Raw genomic sequence first — 20808 nt, 5'->3', positions numbered from 1 at the left:
TTTCCTCCGGGTGCTCTGATTTCCTCCCACAGTCCAAAAAGGTGCAGGATCAGGTGAATTCGCTGTGCTAAATTGCCCATAGTGCTAGGTGCATTAGTCAGAGGGAAATGGGTCTGGGTGGGTTACTCTTCGGAGGGTCAGTGTGGACTGGTTGGGCCGAAGGGCCTGTTTCCACACTGTAGGGAATCTAATCTAATCTTTAAAAAAATGTAACAACAGCTGGCACAAACCGAAACAAGTACTGTGAAGTAGCTGAGCTGACTTGAATAATACTCTACAGTCTTTAACAGCTCCACAATTCTAATAATCTAAGGAAATCCTAGGTTTTATAGGAAAATAAAATCTGTACAGTTTATAGTGTTATAATATTGTGTACTGAAGGAGAGTTGATTATATTCATAAATTGCAATTTCTCTGGTGCACTGTTTCATTCTCAATTAACACTCAAGAGTTAAAGCAATGCAGCAGTGAAGAGTGTGGGAGTTGTCGTGTGGGTGTGAATGTAACTGTAGAGCTTTGGAAAAGCAAAGCACTGGGGAACCATATTTAAAAAGGCACTCATGAAATTCTGTGCAAATACTCTTGCAATTCATTTGTAACATTTGCCAAAAACAGTGCTTAATATTGTCAGAACATGAGCTGCAAATCAAGTATGTATTTTTCCATCTTTCTTTGTTTATAGCAACATGGATTAGAGGTAAATGGTAAATGATAAATGAACTGAAAAGCATTGGATTAATATATGATACATTCAACAGTTATATGAAGAAATTCATTGGCAAATATAATTAGTGGCACAATTCAAGTTTAATCCTGGTTTGTCCAGTTTCTTAAACTAATTTAGTTAAAGGGGGGAGCATATTTTTGTAATATTTCATATGTATAAATAGCATTTTTTAAAAAGACCATACACATTCTCTTTTATTACTTTATTCTTTTGAATTAATGTTTTAGTGGCAATCTGAAAATATAATTTTGAACCATACAAGTCTGCAGGAAAAGAAGAACTAGTGCAATCTTCAACTGTTTCTACAATCTTCTGTTGAAAAGTACAATGGTGTCTGGCACAACTTCCAATCGTGGAAAACATTCCACACTTCAACAACATATTTTTTAAAAACTCCAGGACCTTCTTTTCGCTATTAACGTGACAAATTTAAATTGATGGCTGTCATCACTGATTCCTCTACCTCTTTTTATCCTAATAATCAAAAAAAATTACTCCTAAATGCCTTCTTACCTTTCTTGATCTCTGTGAAAATCCTAGAATCCCCACTCAGCCTATCAAGTTCACACTGACCCACCAAAAAGTATCCCATTCAGACACATCCCTTACCCTATCTCTGTAAACCTGCATTCTCCATGGATAATCCACTATGCACAATTTAGCATGGCCCATCCACCTAACTTGCACATTTGGACTACTGGAGGAAACCAGAGCACCCAGAGAAAACACTTGCAGACACAGGGAGAATGTGCAAATTCCACACCGCCTGAGAGTGGAATCGAACCCAAGTCCCTGGAGCTGTGAGGCAGCAGTGCTAACCAATGGGCTGTCCTTTGTTCCTGTAGCTCAAGTCTTTCTTGATAACTATAGTTTCCATTCTCACGTCAGCTTATTGACTCCATACTTTATAACTCCAATTATTTTAAAACCTATTCTTCAAAGGGCATCCAAAACTACTCAAAGAAGACCCACTCACTATTGTGTACAAGTTTATTGTTATATTTTTATTGTTAGATTTTATATTCGTACCCATATAATCCAAAATATTGACCTCTTTTATGACTTTACCTACTTCCACCCAGTTTCTGTAAACTGCTAGTATTCACAACCTTCTAGATCTTGCCATGAAGTGTGCATTTCCATTCTTTTTTCCCTAATTAAAATATGTCTCATATTTCTTCATGTTAAATCTGTATCATCTATTTCACTAAACAGCTTTATGACTTCCTGAAGTCGTTTAACTATCCTTTTTCCAACCTGTCTTCAATATCAACAACACCCATAAACCCAATTATTTCTTTCTGTCTATTAAGCAACATTTACTCTTAATGCCATATGCCTAAATTTGTCTAAAACATATTTTAGTTAGTAAATCTGTTGAAAATACTCTGAATACCAAAATTCGCTAAACTTACTGCATTTCCTTTCTCTACCGAGTCAGTCACTTCTTCAAAGGACATTTTATTTGTCAGATCTGTACAGCTCTGCGAGAAGACAGCAGTGCTTGCTTTTATGATTAACTCTTGCATTGCTATGTGCTTAATAACTTTAGAATGAAAGATTCTATGAGCTTGGCTACAAATCACAACTATAATTAACTAATTTCCTGATCAGTCTTGATCAAGGCATTGTATCCAATTTGGTGGAACAATATTTTGTTTTAAATTTGTGCACTTTCCTGATGAAGGGCTCCAGCCTGAAACGTCTATATTCCTGCTCCTTGGATGTTGCCTGACCTGCTGTGCTTTTCCAGCAACACACTCTCAACTCTGATCTCCAGCATCTGCAGACCTCACTGTCTCCCTGTTTTTATATGCACCCAAATTGTTTTCCTGCTAATTCAATTAATTGCCTCCTGCCCCAGCAAAAACCAGAAGAGATGCACTTTGTTGCTAAGTTTATTTTGTAATTGTTTTGAAATGGTTATCTTTCACACCATAATTCTTTTCCTCTAATCTTCAAATGCAGGAAAGCATTCATCTCCATTTCTGCTTGATTCAAATTCAACTTTTCTCTCTTCCTTCATGAGCCATGCTACCACTTATCTTTCCCCTACTTCAAGCTGGCATATTTTTTCTGCTTCTTCTCAGCCATTCTGTCTGTGGCAATCCTCTCAACGCAACTTGAGTTTACATTCTAAATCTCCCCATTTTGACCATTCACCACTCAACATAACTCCTTCAATGCCATTTTGATCCTGGCTTGCTACAATGACAGGGGATTGAACACTGTCACATGTAGTGGTCTTATGGTTTCTTGATTACACTCTTCCGCCCCCCCATTGGAAGGCCAACTCTCCAGGACTGTCCAAGAGTTACCACAAGCTAAAGATGCATTTCCAGAGGAGGAAACTACTAGGAGTAGCTTAGGAGAAAAATCATAGAGGCATGAAAGAAAGTGTTCATTAGTCATTTTCTTTGAATCTTTTAAAGGGAAAGTGTCTGAGTTCCCTCCACTTGGAAAGGGGAAACTGGATGCTTTAGGCAATCAGTAGCACTCATAATGAAGACAGGAAGTCAAATCTAGGAAAAATGCTTGCCACAGAAGCTCCCAAAATTGCTATGATTAATGACCAGACAATATATTTTATTGTGCTGACTGAGACATAAATATTGGCCAGGTCAATAGGGATGACTTGTCTACTCTTTTTTTTTCCTCAAACATTTACATTCTTCCAGTTAGATTGGCCTTGGTTTAACTTTACTCCAAAAAATAGACCCTCCACCAATGCAACACTCTATCAGTAATCTAGCTTTTACATTTGTGTTCAAATGCCAGAATGGGATTTGACACCAGACCGTTGTGACTCAGAGGTGCGTATGCCACCAATTAAGCCATAGGTAACATTTCAATTATGAATGTGATAATGTAATTTCTGTGACTTGTCTGACGTTTCTTCTCACAGTAATTTGAAATATTTAAAATATATATGGAATTGCTCTGCATTTTATTTTCAACAGTTTCAGAAGTAGTTTGTATGAATAAGTATTTTTAATGAGAAAACCAAAGATGGTCAATTGGGATTTCTGCCAGACTTATTTGATAAAGGTAGCAACATTCTAATGCCCACAGGACAATTACTTCAACTGCAGATTTCTAATATGACTATTTTAAATTTCACTCAAAACAATTGGTATCTAGTTAAAATTTGCCTTAATCTTTGCATGCTATCTTGAGCTGCGGTATCTCTTGCTTTTTCATCTAATTTACAACTAACACAGTCATAATGTACTTGCAAAACAACCAAGTTAATATACTTCGCAAAACTGTAATATTTTATAAAACTGCCAGTTATAAGAATTTAAGTCCCTAGCTTGCATTTCCCAAGAGCTAAATGCAATTATAAACTAAGTGCGTTGCATGTCGTCTAGTCTCTTAAAAGTGAAATGATACATATTCCAAATGGGCCACACTTCCCTCTTGGATCATCCTGTAAGGTATCAGCAATTACTGATAAATCTAATAGAGAGTCATATCTGAAGTCTTCAATTAGTCATTCTGATGCTGTTTGATTTTGTGCTTTTTCCAGGATTTTCCTGCTTTGTTTTAATTTTAGATTATGAGCTTCCTTGATTTTTTTTTGTTCCACGTCATTGCCTCAAAAGCTGGCAAACCATAAGTTGTTTTTATCAGTATGGATTTCCTCACAATTGATACACTAAAACAAAATAAAAGATGTAACTCTGTATGAAAGTAGAAAGATGGTCATGAACATAGCCTTTATATGGCCTCAAAAGTACATTATACTTCAAAAATTACTTCATTTGCTTTAATGTAGGAAACAATGTAGTCAATTGTTGCACAGCAAACTCCCACAAATAAAATTGTGATTACGATTGAAAAATGCATTTTAGTGACTAATTCAAAACAAACAAATAAATATATAGATGCTGAAAATCTGAAATAAAAGCAGAAAATGCAGGAAATGTTCAGCAGATCAGGCATAATCTGTTGAGAGAGAAACAGTTAACATCTCTGATTAATAATCTTTCATCAGTTATGCTGAAAAGTCAAGAATGCCCGGAAAGCAATTATCCGGGAGGCTAGCAAGAGACTTTAGCGGTTGACTATTTCAACCCTTCCAAAATAATTATCTTTGCAAACAAAAAGCCATAAAAATAAGCTAATCTTCAGAAAAGAAGTCTGTTTTAAATGAGTTAACTAAAAAAAAATTAAACAACACAAGTGCTCTCAGTTTTTTAAATAGTAGTATCCTGTCACTATGACAACCTCATATTTAGAAAAATGACTTTTTTTAATGCACTGGAACCACATCAGCAGGTGCTCAGTTCATTTGTGAAAATTAAAATGACAAAATCCTGTTGCTAATACCGTTTAGTATATTCACCCTGACTGGTTAACTAAGAATAGGCTGGAATTCCTCTCTCTTTGTGTCACAGAACTGTACAGTCTTTCAGCAAGGAGCAGGTTTATCAGACAGATCTATAAAGTCATAATGGGGATACTGGGTAATTCTTTGCTGCTTTTAACAATTACTTTTAACCAACCTGTTTGGACATATTATGACACACCTCCAGGGCAGCTAGGACTTGAACATGGACCTACTGGATCAGAGGTAGGGACATTACCAATGCATGCTGCTTTTATATCTTTCCTGAAATTACTGTTAACTGAAGTCAGTGGAGGGCAATATTTGCTGGGAGTGAAACCAGTGTTTCACTCTCACTTGGTGAGTTAGGGTAAGATTATCCCTAATCTTACCCTAGGGATAATCAAGGTTTGATTAAAACATTGACTCATGATTTACAGGAATATGCTCATTTTTCACACCAATTTCAAATACACATTCTTCAACTCAAAAACAGAAATTGCTGGAGAAACTCAGCAGGTTCCATCTGTGGACAGAAATCAGAGTTAACATTTCAGCTTGAGTCATCCATCTTCAGAACACATTGTAGCTAGGAAAAGTATATATGTTTCAAGTGGGGTTAGAGGAAGTAAATAATAACTGGATCTGGAGCCCAGAGAGAACACAACAATCGGGCAGATAAAGGAATGGATAATGATTTAGCCACATCCCCACCCCTGACATCACATGTCATAGTCTGGACAGTCCTTTCTCACTCCTTTCCCGCAGTTTCACTGTGCTGGCCAAACACATCTGACCACCAGCCTGGAATCACCCTCTGTTTGTATAGTAAACCCATGCCAAAGTGCTTTCCCTGATCATTGAGATATAACATATACAAGGATGCAGATTGACCAAAGGTATATAAAGATGACACTAGTCTATGTTGGTCTAACAGATTTAATCACAGTGTTTTAAAATGTCTTTTAGCAGCCTCTAGCTTTAGTTTCCAGCTCTTCCTATGATATGTTTATTTTTCTGTGGGTCCACACGCAGGCTACATTAATCAATCACAATGAACATCAATCAGAAGCGGTCTTAACATAATCAAAAACAGAACAATTAAAAACTGCAATGCTAAGAAGGGGAATGGCATAAATAGAATGAAGTGTACAGTTAAAATTTCATCATAAATTGTTTTTTTAAGCAGTATGATTAAAATGAAAATATTTAAACAGAAATTATGAGATTGTTTTTAAGATGGTCTTGTCTTTCATATGTACTCAAAGTGAAATGTATTGAGTATAGTTGGCGATTTTGGTAATCTTTCAAGTTTAGACTGAATGGGACAGCAGTAAACATATTCAGTACACTTCACATTGTCAACTACACATGGATATTGAGTATCTGGAGGTATTCTACCATAAAGGTATACTAGCTTAGCTTAATATCTCAACATAAAATGTATTTGTTGCAGGAGAAGTGACGGCCTCGTGGTATTGTCAATTGACAAATATTCCAGAGACCTTGGTAATGTTCCGGGATACAGGTTCAAATTTCATTTGAATGTAATGTGCTTGAATTTAATAAAGATCTGGAATTTAAAAATACCATGAAATCATTTGTTCATTCCTGTAGGGATCTGGCCTATGTATGGATTCAGAACATCACCAATGTTAATTGCCCTCTAAAATGGCCTAACAAGCTATTAAGTTCCATTAAATTTTAGAAAGGAATAATAGAATGTGACTACACCAAAGAGGCTGCAGTGGTTCAAGGGCAATAAAAGATAAACACTAAATGCTGATCCATCCAGTCCACATCCTGTGAGTAAATTTTTTAAAAAGGCTGTATTGGTGTTAAGAGGTACCCAAAGATTGTATCCAGAGCATCTTCAATGATTTTTAAAAAAAATTCCTTCTGTATTCATTCGGAGAGGCACGTAGCACTTAGTGCACAATGGCCCTGCATTTATGTATGTTGTATGCTCAGTTTCGTCTGTGCTCAGAGCCTCATCAAATTCATTCAGTGTCTAGGCTACAGAGAAACTGTGTGCAAATCTCATTACACCCAACATTTATACAGATTAGGAGCAACCTGATCTAAGCTCCAGATTCTTAATGCTTGTTTACAATGAGCATTTCAGGGGAGGTCTGCTGGAAGATTTATGATATGCCCTGCTTGCTTTAGTCTCTCTTTCACAGATAGCCATAAATTAATGAAAAACATGCTGCTTCACAGGTTTCTGCCTAATCAGTTACTGCAGATTTAATCTGAAGGATATATTGGGGCATAAAAAGCAACACTTTATTGGTTGTTGGTGGTAAGCATCAAGATAACATGCGCTTATTTCACACCACTAATTTTGAAAACCATTTGATATCATATTAGAGTTGCAAGGAATAAATGGACACCAAGTCAAAGAAAGAGATTTTAGGAGGAGTGACCAAGAAGGCAGGAAGATGGAGAAGCTTTAGATTTTAGTGTCTACTAAGAGAACTCCAAAGTTTGTGACTAGGTGGCTGAAGCTGAATGATGATATGAAAGGCTGAAGGATATAACAGTCCCTCAAATCAGAGGAACAAAGAATTTTGGAGGATTTCTAACAGTGGGGAACACCACAAAAAAAGTGAGGGAAGACAGTAAGGAGTGATTTAGGGATTGAGAATCAGAAGCTACTGTAGGGTGAATGATGAGCAAGTCCTTTCCGTTCCACGGGAATCAATATTTTGGATGTGTGTGGCTTACAAAATATGAAGAATGGAAGGCTAGCCAGGAGTAATTGAATGTACAAATGATGTAGGTTTGGAAGACAGTTTCAGTGGGAGCAGTATGGAAAGAATAGATAAAGATCAGATCAGTGAAGGGAGTTTGAGTGATGAAGAGGATGTGAAGTTGGAAGTTCAGATCTGCTTCAGACAGAGATAGAGGTCAGAAGTCATAGGACAGAGATTACCAATGATTAAAGTTGGTCATAATGGCATGGAATTTGTATTGACATTGAACAAGATTGTTGTGGCCATACCACCATTTGGACAAGTGACAACCAAGTGGGGACTGTCCAACTGAGCTGAATAACAGAGGATGGCCAATGACATGATGACAGTATAGTCTATTACTTAGAAGTTTGGAGTGAGTTGAGAATAAGATGGAGAGCTACCACACTATTGTCAGTCACAGAATATGCAATGGGAACTCTGCTGATGATAGGCACAACAACAACAGATTTGTCCCTGTAAATACAAACAAATCACCGTAAAATATTTTCAGTTCTGCTTATTTATGAATTGGGTGCAGCTACATCCCCACAACCCCACAGGAGTTAAAACCAACCATAGACCTTTGCTCTTTCGTATGAATTAACTTCCCGTTATCTTTTCACCTATAACTATGCAAAATTCCAGTACTCTTACTTTGTGCTTCTTTTATCAAAGCTTGAATAATGAGCTAAATATATTAATGCATTTTGAAAAAAATTGCTTTAGTTGGAACAGATTGATATACATCAGATTTACACAACACAGGCTTTACAGCAGATAATAACTGTGATTTAGTTTTACCAAGTCAGTAGTATTAGGGTGTACTGCTATGCTCACAGTGCTGATAATTGGTGACCTTTGCTTGTGTTACTAAAGCTTTGTCAGCCACAGTATGAGGGAATCAAGGCAAACATCATCCTGGACTTTCAGAAAGCCTATGATAAAGATGTCTCACACGTCACAAATTAGAACCTGGTTCGAGAAAAGCCAATCAGTCTGTTTCCTCTGCAGAAACCTAATGTTAACTAATGAGAGTTTAAGAAGTGTCCCGGCCAACATCTGTTGACTTATAAAACAAGCTGTGGATAACCAGCAGTCCCTGTGTGATATGCCAGTGTGGTTGGTTGGCAATCTGAAAAGGATAATGCACTGTGAGAAACAGGCCATGCACAGTGAAGGGAAAATAGATGGAACTTTGGTCACAACAGTGAAAACACAGAGTGGCTAAAGAAGCTGTGCGTGCAGTCTGTTTCTATATAGGGCTTAGGGACTTTTTTGCATGTCAGGTCCTTGTTGTATATCAACAACCAGGAAACATGGAAGATTGTGCTTTCCCGAGTGTTAAAATTATAGAAGATCATGTGTCTGCCCATGAACAGCAAAGAATTATAATCAGATATTTAATTTAGGTAAAATTTGAAATAGGGACAATTGCCAAGTAACTATCAAATTTAACAGAATGTAGTAACAAATGGTTCAAATGGATTCTGAATAGGTAAAGTAATTAGTAAGGGTTCACAAGCAACCATGATCACCTCTGTTGATTAGAGAGAAATGAATGATTAGGTAGTTTGAAGTATATCACCCTATACCAGGTATGGTACAAAACAAAGATACAACGCACCATGAACTACACAGCCTATATATCATTAAACCCACATGACTGGCATCATTCTGCATCATTTTCTAGTCATCTAGTCAACTGAGCTAAACAATTGCCACAAATTCTGAAACAGGACATTAAATGGGAAGTGAGCTCATAAGAGGGAGCTAAATAACTTAACTGTTGCTGTTACATTTTGTTTAAGTTATTTTTCAGACAGCAGACATCCCGAACAGCTTCTTAACTTTCTTCAAAGAAGTGGAGCATAGAGGCTACCAGCTTTGAACAGGACAATAATATAACTGAAAGCCAATCAAATGGTTAAAAAGTAAGTATTACCTAATGTTGCACAGTTAGAGAAAATATATATCATAAGGGCATCATAAACAACTTGCTGCTGCAGCTGGGGTAGAACAGTTCCTGAAATCTCACCAAAAGACCTGTTGATGGATTAACCACCTGAGACAGAACCTGATTCATGAGACCTCTAAGCAATCAGTGCCATAGTGAGTGTGTACTGTTGCTTAGCATGTAATAAAGGAGTACCAAAGTAAGCAGAACTATATCCATGCAGAGTGCTGTTGATAACAGGCCAGAACCTTTAGACCCGAAAGGGAGTTTTTACACTAGCACATGATTCCACAGGAAAGGCAGTTTTAAATATCTTACCCAAGAGGTATGAACTCATTTGGAACGTATCAATAAGCCTTTCAACTGTCTAGGTCATCAACACAAATCCTAATCCATCTCACAAGAAGATCACACCCACATATTTTACAACAAAAGTCACCAAATAGTATTCAGGATCAAAAATAATGCCGGAACCATTTAGTTGTCTTTGGGCCAGAGGTGACCAACACCAATTGTTTTATTCCAATTTCATATATCAGCTTATTAAGTGAAGACCAAAAATCAAACATGAAATCCAAGTACTGTTTGCATCTCCTCGTCCAAAGTCAAGTATATTATAGATAACAGGTAGATGGATGCCTGTATGTATCCTAAAAGGCTCCCAAAATATAGATTCCATATGGAAGAAAAATTAATCATTGATCCTTCATTCTGAAAGCATCATTCTCAAACTTTCTCAATAGCTTTTTATAATGTCTGCACCTAAGTAGGGCACAGGTGGACCTGTGTAATTGGTGTTATGGCACTCAAAATTCTCAAATGACAGTAGGTACAATTTAGACAGGGACATACTCATTCTAATAGAAATCTGATATCACTGGTTCTTAAGCTATCAAAAAGATGGGTTAAGACCTAAGTGACATGCAGTTTCAAGAGGAATCTGTATTTGAGGCATTTCTGAATTTAAAAAAAATGATATTGCTACTTCAGAACATGTTGTTGAATTCTGTTGATCTTGCACAGTTAATCCTGGAGTCAGAGCTCACTTAAACATCTGTAGCTTCTTTGGAGGCAAGTAATGTAAACAGAAGAACACAGTGTCTTCACAAGAATTTATGATGACCACTGATGTAATTTACTTACCACAAATCAAAGGCTCTGTTCCCTTTAAGAGTACACCTTTGCATCCAAAATGGATAAACATCATTATTAAACAATGCTATAGTGTGTCCATGTTGATCATGACCCTTCACCCGTCTGAATAAACAGTTTTCTTCTCTCCATTGTTTAATCATTATTGTTCTTCATTCTCACACGTAATCCTCTTCTTAGTTACTTTTTTTACTCAATCATGGAGCGTAGGTGTTGCTGGCTAGGTCAGCATTTATTGCTCATCTCTCGTTGCCTTTGAGGATATAGTGGAGAGCCGCTTTCTTGAACAACTGCAGTCCATTTGGTATAGGTAGACCCAAACTGTCATTGAGAAAAGAGTTCCAGGATTTGACCCAGTGACAGTGAAGGAACAACAACATTTAAACAAGTCAAGATTATGATGATTCCAGTAGATGTTATTATTGAGCAAGTCAGTTCCTAGATGGGAACCAGCTTGATAGTTCATTGTTTTATTTGTTTTGGTTTGAACAAAGTGGCCTCTTGCTGAAGCATAAGCACATAATGCTGCAGATTTTGCTTAAACAACAAAAGCTTATTACAAAAACAATGCAGATAAAAATAGAATTATCTCAACTATCTACTTAAAATAAAAATTCAAATATTTTAAACACATAGTAAAAATATAAGCCGCTTAATCCCATTTATAAACACTCATTCATAAATTGAAAAGAAACTAAATAACTTTTGTATCGTATCCAAAACACCCCAGTGTTGTTCTGAAAACCTCACTCCGGGTACAGTACACAAAACACTACTTGTTTCACCCTCACACCAGTATCTAACAACTGGACAGGTTTAATTCTCTTTTTTTTTTCAAAAAATAGGAACTGCAGATAGCTTTTTTGTGGAGCGATCATACATTTAAACTTCACTGCATTCAGCTTTAAATAGCCACTTCTGAAATTGTACCAGGTCTGGAATCAACAGTAACTCTTCATTCTGAGGACCTGACTCACCATATCTTTTTCTTAGGAGTATTGTTTCATAAAGCCATCCTGTTCCAAAGCATAAAACAATACCCAAAGTGAATCTAAAGGTTTCTCCCTCTTAAACAATGGCACATCCCTCCAAGCTTTAAAAAAATGAATTCCAGAACTCTCTAACAAACCTTTGAAGCCCCATTATTTACCATGCTTGGTGGCAAATAATCCAACATAAACAAAAGTCCAATAGTACACCATTCCATTCACCCTATAGTTCAACTTCAACAGCTGTTTCTAAAATAAATCACCATAGTGACAGAAATACTTTCAAAAGTTAGTTATTAACTTCAGGGACATAGAAAAAGTGGTGTATTAGTTGCTAGCTCAACCCCAGAAATCTAATTTTACAGCATTAGAAGTTGTACATGTAAATCCTGCAGTTTACATTGTAGGATGCCGATTGGCTTAGCGGGGAAGTTGCAAGTGGTAGCATTCCTGTGCATCTTCTACCATCCTCCTTTAGATTGTGGTGGTTGTGGTTTGGAAGGTGCTGTCTAAGGAGCCTTTATGCATCTGGTGAATTGCTGCAAGGCATCTTTTTAGCTGCTCCCTCCAAAATGGCCTATGGGTACCTTGACTCCTGTGGAGTTCGGCTAGATATCATCAGCATGTACATGGAAAATGCCTCCATGCATATGCATGATGTTTCTATTATATTTTTAAGGTTGAATGAAGTGCTCAGATCTTCTCAGTTGCCATCTGTGTTCTAGAGCATACTTTTGCATGTGGTCTTGGAGAATTCAAATGAGGCTTGAAAGGAAAATAAGTTAATAAGATTATGGTCACAGCATGGTGCTTTGTACTTAACCTTCTCTCCCTATAGAAACAGCAGATGAATATTTTCCATGGCAGTGAACTTCAGAATTGGGCAATAATACATGAAAAGCAGTATCATATTGACTGTAGATCACCCACTGTACCTAATATTCCATTGATACTACTAGAATGACTAACAGGTATGTCATACAATGGTAGGTGTGTGCAGTTCTGTCTGTTTTATATACCTGCCCATGTCGAACTTCATGCCCCTCATCTCTTACATAATCAAATAACACAATGTTAAAGTGTAAATAGGTAGCTTGGAAATTGCTCATACAACAACTCAAAACACTGCTGAAAGAAAATGCCAAGACTAGCTGTGACAATTTGGATTCTTAAAATCAGATTAATATTGATCAATCAGTACAGATAGACTTGGGTGCAGGCAAGGAGAAAGTGAGTACTGCAGATGCTGGAGATTAGAGTCAAGAGTATGGTGCTGGAAAAGCACAGCTGGTCAGGCAGCATCCGAGGAGCTGGAAAATCGACGTTTCGGGCAAAAGCCCTTCATTAGCAATTTCAATCTCTCCATCAATTTGCATCCTTGTATTCAGCTGAAGTACTGCTTCTGCAAAAATCCTTCCTTAACGCAATTATAACAAGTTATTTTCCATTACAATGAGATTTCCTTGTTATTATTAATCTTGTCCATAATAGATTTTTTCTCGATCTTTCCATGTGCCTACTACTTTGACTTGTCTATGTTATTTCACACATTCCATGAGACAGTATTGCTTTATTGACTCCTTTATCAATTCTGTACAAAATTTCAAGGCCTTTTTTACCTTTAAATTCTGTCTTCCATTTCAGCATTTCTTTTGTTCCTTTATGCAGTGCTACTAAGATAGTCCATTTGATTTCAGGACACACAAGATTCTACATTCAATTGCACTAAAAAATGAGGCCAGAGAATATGTTTCATAATTCATCACCTGTTGAATGCAGTGCAAGCAGCACACCAATTTCACATCGCTCGCTCATTTCAATTTCAGCTTCAACTACTGTTAACCACATTGTTTTTTGGCTGGTGCATCAGCAGGGGGTAAAAGTTATGAGTGATCAGCAACACTTAACACTACCCCACATTTCTAAAAGAGAGGTGCATTGTAACTGTGCAGATGCCAGCAGTTATTCAGGAATTGAATTTGACCTGGGAAACATTGCTAGAACGTGGGAGAGAGTGAGTTCCAAGGTTTTTGGATGTGCCACAAGAGACAGAAAGGAAGAGAGGAGCCCTGTGACCACAGTGGGGGCAGACATGTTCAGAGGTAGTGGAGCAGGCAGTCATGAAAATCAATGCAGAGTTAAGTCCTGAGCAACTGAATGCAGTGGCTGAAGTTCAGTGGCCTCTTTGAATGGTCAGTTAGTGATTATCTTCTAATGGTACAGTCTACCAGCTGCATCCCTGGACTCTGATACTAACACATTCACTGCATTTCCAACTCTATACATAGACTCTATCAGTTAGGGATCACACCAAACCTTCATGTACCTCAATCCATCCTCATACACTGTTGCAAGTTGTAGATCCCACATCTCGTGGTTTGTACACAGTGCACGCTAATCAGCTATTCAAGTCTGTGCAGTCTGGCTTTCCAGTAATGATCTCCATTTCACAGAGGTTGCTGGCCTCTGATCCGTCATCAGCTTTTGGCAGAGATTGACTTCAGAGTCAAGGCTTGTGGTAGATTGAGAAGCTCACCAGTCATCTCTTAAGTAGCTAAGTGAAGTGTGATCTTGTGAGTTTTCTTGCTGGTGAGAATATGGAGGGGTCAGGTGGTTAGGTGTTAGTTGCTCCTGAAGGTGCCTACCAGGGCACTTACTGCAGACAGCAGTAAATCTCTGCCAATGCCTCAGGTGTTTTTTGACATGCTGTTCCTGGTCAGAATAGCATCTATGGTTATCTTGAAAGGCAAGCAACAAAGATACATAGATTAGCCATATGATCTGTTACAAATCTCAAGTCTCTTTAAATAAAGTGGTGTGCCCTTTTTTGGAATCTTTCTTCACACTTTGAGAGTTTTGAAACAGGTCTATTTGAGTGAATGAACCGTCCAATTAAAATTATCCTTTTGAATATCTTTCAAGAAAAGACAATGAGGGTGACACAATGGCTCAGTGGTTAGCACTGCTGCCTCACAGTGTCAGGGACTCAGGTTTGATTCCACCCTCAGAATTAAACTGCCTGTGTGGAGTTTTTTTTATGTACTTAGTGTCTGTGTGGGTTTCCTCTGGGTGCTCTGATTTCCTCTCACAGTCCAAAGATGTGCAGGCTGGGTGGATTGGCCAAACTAAATTGCCCATAGTGTCCAGGGATGTGGAGGCTAGGTGGATTAGCCATGGTAATGCAGGTTTTTGGGGATAGGGTATGGGATGGAATGCTCTTTGGGGTGGACTTGATAGGCCAAATGGCCTGCTTCCACACTGTAGGGATTCTATGAGTTCCAATATCCAAGGCCCAGGATGAAGCAGAAAGATGAGGTGGCTGGTGTGTGATTTTCTTGTTCTGCTGATGGACTTGTAACATTCACACATAGCTATGATTGTTTAAATAGTATTTGCTTGTGTTTCAAGTATGTTTGGAGTCAATTTTGCCAACGGTACATGACACAGTCAGCTTTTTAAAAGCTGTTGCAACTATTTAAAATACACCATAAAATTTATGACATCTTCATGCTCGCACTGGGCATGACAGACACCATCCATGTAAATGTTCTGTAGTCTCTCCAGTACCCTTAATAATGTACCAAAACCACAACTGCACACTATATTTTAAATGTGGTAAAACCCAAGTCCTCTTTTGGTTGAAAATAGTCGTAATCATCCTACTTTTCAGTTCTGTTCCTCTAGAAGTAAATCTGTGAGCTTTGTTTGCTCTCTTTCTGGCCTTGGAACAAATTTTAGTGACGGATGTATTTATACTGTGAGATCCCTTTGTTGCCCTACACCACCAACTTGGACCTTCATATAAAAGACCTTCATATCTTTCCTACCAAACTGTGCAGCCTTATATTTATCTATTTAGAACTTAACTGGTCAATTATTTGCCTATTCTGCAAGTTTAATGTCCTCCTTTAATTTGTTGCAGTTTTCCTCAATATAAGCATTCTCCTCTCCTCAATATGCAGTCATTCATGAATTCAAAAATTGGGTTTTTGAGCCCAAAGTCTAAACCATTGATGTAAATTGTGAACAGCAGTGGTCTTAGAATTTATTCTTGTGGAACATCAGTTCCCACCATCTGCCACTATATTTCTACTCTATGCGTTCTGCCTTGATACCAGTAAGGAATTTTACCTACCATTTATCCCCTGACTTCACATTCTCTGACCTTATCCATTAGTCTATTCTGGGACATCTCATTTTGACAGTACAGATAAATGACAACCATTGTATTACCATTATCAATTTTCAAAATTCACAGACATTGATCAAGCAAAATTTTTCATTTTGAAATCCAGCCTGATTATTCATTGTTATATTTCCCATTTCTATGTGTGAAGAGTGATAAGATCTTTGGTAAACTGCAAAATCTTTCATAAAGTATGCAGACCACAAATCAGAAGCATAAATTCAATATGAAGTCACATAATGACTCATAATTTTTTTTGTAATGCATCTAGCTGTGGCTTGAGTATTATCTAAAACTTATCCTAGCTTCTGCTTTATAATGATCGTATTGAGCAGTCTGGTTCAAAACATTGCTAATCAATGTCTGGAATACAGAAACATTTTCCCCAATGCGTTCAAATATTAAAATAAGCACCCTACAAAAAATCTACAACTTATTTCATGTTTCATATGAAGTCTTATAAAAATGCAGATATTACTTCAAGTTAGAGGGCTTTATTCTTACAGCAATGAGGTATAGTTATGAAAGAGATTTGCCAGAGGACAGATGCCAGGAGTATTGGGCAGAACATTTAAAGATCAAATTTTATTTTGTTATCCTGATGTAGAATTTAACATTGCCAGCTTCAAACTGCTCCAAGTAGCAATCGATTTGAAACATCATAGCAGCAGATTAACAACATAACAAAAGACTGTGTGTAAACTCATTGTACTATATTATAGCAATTTACAGAAAATGGCTATAATACTTGCATAAAACATACATACATTGACAACAAAAGATTGAATAGTTCAAAGATTTATTTATTTTGATTGAGTTTTGACTTTTTTTTAAGCAATTACCTGGTCAGTAAATATTTGTGTAAATTCTAAATTGTTTAATGTCACATTTCGAAATGCATTAGTGCAGGAATAATAGGTTGCTGGCTGTCCACATTAGCAATAATTTTTAAATTGTTTAATCCTGAACTCATTCATTATGGGCCATGAGAAATAGCAAAAACTTGACTGCATCAAAAACAAATTTTTGTTTTTATAAAAAGGACAGAAATAAATTTCATATGTTAAAGTACAACTATTTGCCCAATATCCAGAAGTGCTTACTATCAACAATAGATGCTCCCATATATTCTGATAAGTATTAGAAAACTTTTCTAATTTAGAACAGCTAATGATTGAATACTGAAGCTGAGGTGGCCTTCTGTGTTGATGGCGGTACAATTTTATCATTGAAATTGGAACAAAATCTGCATGTGCCTTGTTGTTTCTCCTTTTTGAGCGTAGACAAGAATGATAAGCAAGGGGTTTTAGTGGAGCCTCCTGTCTGTCAATCCATATCTCATTATGTTTTGAAAAGATGATAATCCAGAAGGATTGTTTTTGTTTTGAATGATAGTGAATACACACTGGCAGGAGCACAGCGGTCTGAGTTTCTGGACTAATGGGTTGCAACAGATTTTCAGCTGACATTAACTGCAGGCATTTCTGTTGCAAATTGATATTTTTAATTTTCAGTTACTAGCTACAATTTAGTTTAAATATGTCAGAGTGACTGTGCCAACAATGTCTCTCACCTGCCAGTGGTACTGGAAAATCCATATGGATAACCAGAATGTAAAATATGGATTGTTTTTTGGAAACACTTGGTGGCCATCATTCATAACCATAGCTTGTATGTGACTGGTGGTCATACTGGATTGGAAATTGGACTGTAATTATGTCTTTATTATGGGCAGAGAAATGAGAAGCAAAATTTAAAGCATTGATTTCAATTTTTTTTATTTTTAAAATTATTTGATTTATTTTTTAGCCTAAGTATTTTGCTCATTGTGAATATGATTAAGAGAATGAGCAGAACTAAACACACTGTTATAAGAGGTAGGAGGGAGAAAGGCATTCCAGCAAGAGATCGTATCCTTTGAGTGTCTTTCAATAGTAGATCTGTTGGTTAACTGATTTGCAGAATGCAGAGAATGTCCTTGGAGCCATTATCCCCACTGGTATCCATAGCTATGATTGTAGCAGTCTCAGCTTTCACAGTAGCAACCTGTGACAGCACAGAATTAGGCTGAGCTCCAGATGCAGCACTCAGATTTTGGATGGACGCTGTTTCTTTTGCAATGTAAACTGAGGCATGACCATAACTTGTTGCAGCACATTTGGTGCACAGGCGCACTGCTGGAGGTAGCCATCTATTCTGTATTAGAAAACATAGGCTCCAAGCACTGTGCAAAGCTCTCAGCCAAATTGGTTTACGATTCCTCCATGTCCCTTGACATTGAACACAGATTTTTCGGTAGATTCCAATGTGTCAAGCATTTGGGTCAGTTCAGCCATCGACTTTGGCCTGGTCCATCAAGCCATCATGTGTGTCCTCTGCAGTAAAACTAGTGTGCAACATTGCCCTTCAGGAAGCTGGCACTGTGCCATCCTTCTCACCTGGTTTTGCTGCCTGATGTCTCACCATGTGCAAACCCCACCTCTACACTACCATCTAAATTACCACAGTGTCAGTCTCTCAGCTGGTAGTTTTAACTTTGCATTTGAGATTATGGTGTGTCTTCATCTTTACTATCTTCCAAGAGTTTCTCCACTGCCCAAACAATTTTCAGTTCTTGCATATCTGAAAGGAAAAATGGACAATTTGTGGTGAGGAGACAGCGAAAGTAAGAAGTGCATGGTTACACTGACAGTAGCTTTCACTCAGAAGAGATCGTGGGATGAGGAAGAATTAAACATGCACCATCTTCTGTTCTAGTCCTGTCACAACCTCAGCAATGGCCCCTCTTAGATTGACCGACACTGTTTCTTCTCTTGGGGTTAGACACTCAGGAATATCTCTCCTCCTCTGGTTAGTTTCTGCTGTCTCCGATGCATGTTCCCTTCTCCTTGAAGAGAGAGGTGTGTCTGTAAGCGCCATGACATCTGAATAGGTATGTGGTTGTCATGGTTGGAAATATGTTGCCATATATAATTTGAGGCTTGCAATAGTATGAAGTGAGCAAGGTAAGGCATTTAAATGGTGGATTTGTGCTCTGGTAGCGAATGCCTGTCAGTAAGTGAAGGTTGATGGGAGCGTAGAGGTTGCTAGGCATACTAAATTTATCTGTAGCTAAATGTATTCACGCAGTTGGCATTTGTTGACCTTCTCTATCACATCAGGTCATTACATTTCTTCTTGTACTGTATCAAAGTCTTTGAGACTAAACTCTTAGGATTTTCATGGTTACGTGTTCCATCCATTTTTTCCATCAGGAGTTCAAAGGTCCTCCAAGAATCAGGACATCTCTCCTCAGTTCCAGCTCCTCCACCATGATATTCAAAAAAAACGGGTGCATGTTCCCTTTCCTTGTCTGGCATTCCTCACTCTTTCCTAGTCCATTGATTTATCTAACTCCTGGCACCTGCTCCAGCCACTCTGTACCTTTCCTTTGAGAGATGCAGGCTTCTTTTAAGTTGTGTCTGTTAACAACAATATTTTGTTTTGATGTGTGAAGCTAATGAATATTGCATAGTGCACCTGTTATATGTAGGGATTATTATAATGAAAGGGGACAATGATAATGCAGTCTTGTCTGCATTCTAGTACCAGGCATGGATTAAACATGCATTTTACCCCATGCTCACTTTTCAGGGTTAACCAATTTAAAGTCTTGGATCTTGAAAGCGACAACACAAGAAAGATGTTCTGTTTAATCCCTTGCATCTCATTAAATTTAAAAAATCTTTGAATAAACAGTCACATTACTGTACAGTATATTTACAAATAAAGTACAGAACATCAGTAAGTTGCAACTCAAAAATATCTTTCCAGATATGTCAGGCTGCTATGGCTTTGTGGAATTGCAAGTTCTTTTAATAATTGCAATTTGAAAAGTAATCATTGTTGCAAATAATTGCAGCATGGCTTTTTTTGTCCAAGATGGCGACAGAGGAGGGCTCCTGAGCCACAGCTAATGTGGCTCGACTATTTTTTAACTTTTTCTCACTTGTTACTTTTTTTTAGATTTTTAGTTTTTCTTTACTTGTGTTCTGGAAGGAGCTCGATCGTGGAAGCAGTGGCAGAGAAGGCAGCTGCTGGGGACTTTGGCTGTGAGGCACATGGCAGCTGGTGTGGCCAGGCAGAACTCTGGCAGTCAGCGGCATCTTCAAAGTCCGAGGGTACCAGAGGGGTCTCCCACACGAGTGCAGGATTAGGCAGACCTGGTTGGACAGCAGTGAGAACAGGAGCAGGCAGCCTGAGGCAGCAGGCTGTGAGAACGGGAACTGAGAGCCCTGGGCGACTGGTGGCAAGAGTGGGAGTAGGAACGGGCTTCCCAAAGCTGTGGCAGGAGCAGGGACAGGCTGCAAGGCGGTGAGAACGGGCAGCGGTGGAGCCAAAGTTGAGTCCAAAGTGAGGAAGGTTGACCCTTTGTGAGAAGTGCAAATCCAGTAAGGCCAGATGCTTATGAGCTTTGATGTTGAACTGTTAACTGTGTGTTTTTGTTTTTTCACTTTTTAGTAAGAAGGACTGTAATGTTTAACCTTGTTTTTTCTTACATTTTTGCTTTGTACCTAAGATTCTGTACTTAGGTAACTTTGTGCCTAAGATGGCGCCCTGAGTGGTGACTGTTAAACTTTTCACTGTCCTCATGTGAGTACATGTGACAATAAATCTAATTCAATTTAAGGTATAATTTTCACAGTTTGAGTAAAAATATAACAGACATGCTCATTTTTCTTCATTGTTATCA

The 20808-nt window shown here is 37.8% G+C and overlaps 1 protein-coding gene across 4 annotated transcripts in view; it reads right to left on the bottom strand.

Annotated features, from left to right (window-relative positions):
* dlgap2a (discs, large (Drosophila) homolog-associated protein 2a) overlaps positions 1-20808 on the bottom strand; it is a 729001-nt gene that overhangs the window by 344686 nt on the left and 363507 nt on the right. The window lies entirely within an intron of this gene.

Source organism: Chiloscyllium plagiosum, chromosome 3 (assembly GCF_004010195.1).
Source record: "Chiloscyllium plagiosum isolate BGI_BamShark_2017 chromosome 3, ASM401019v2, whole genome shotgun sequence".
NCBI classification, from domain to species: Eukaryota; Metazoa; Chordata; class Chondrichthyes; order Orectolobiformes; family Hemiscylliidae; genus Chiloscyllium; species Chiloscyllium plagiosum.
This window is presented reverse-complemented; position numbering and strand designations above follow the sequence as displayed.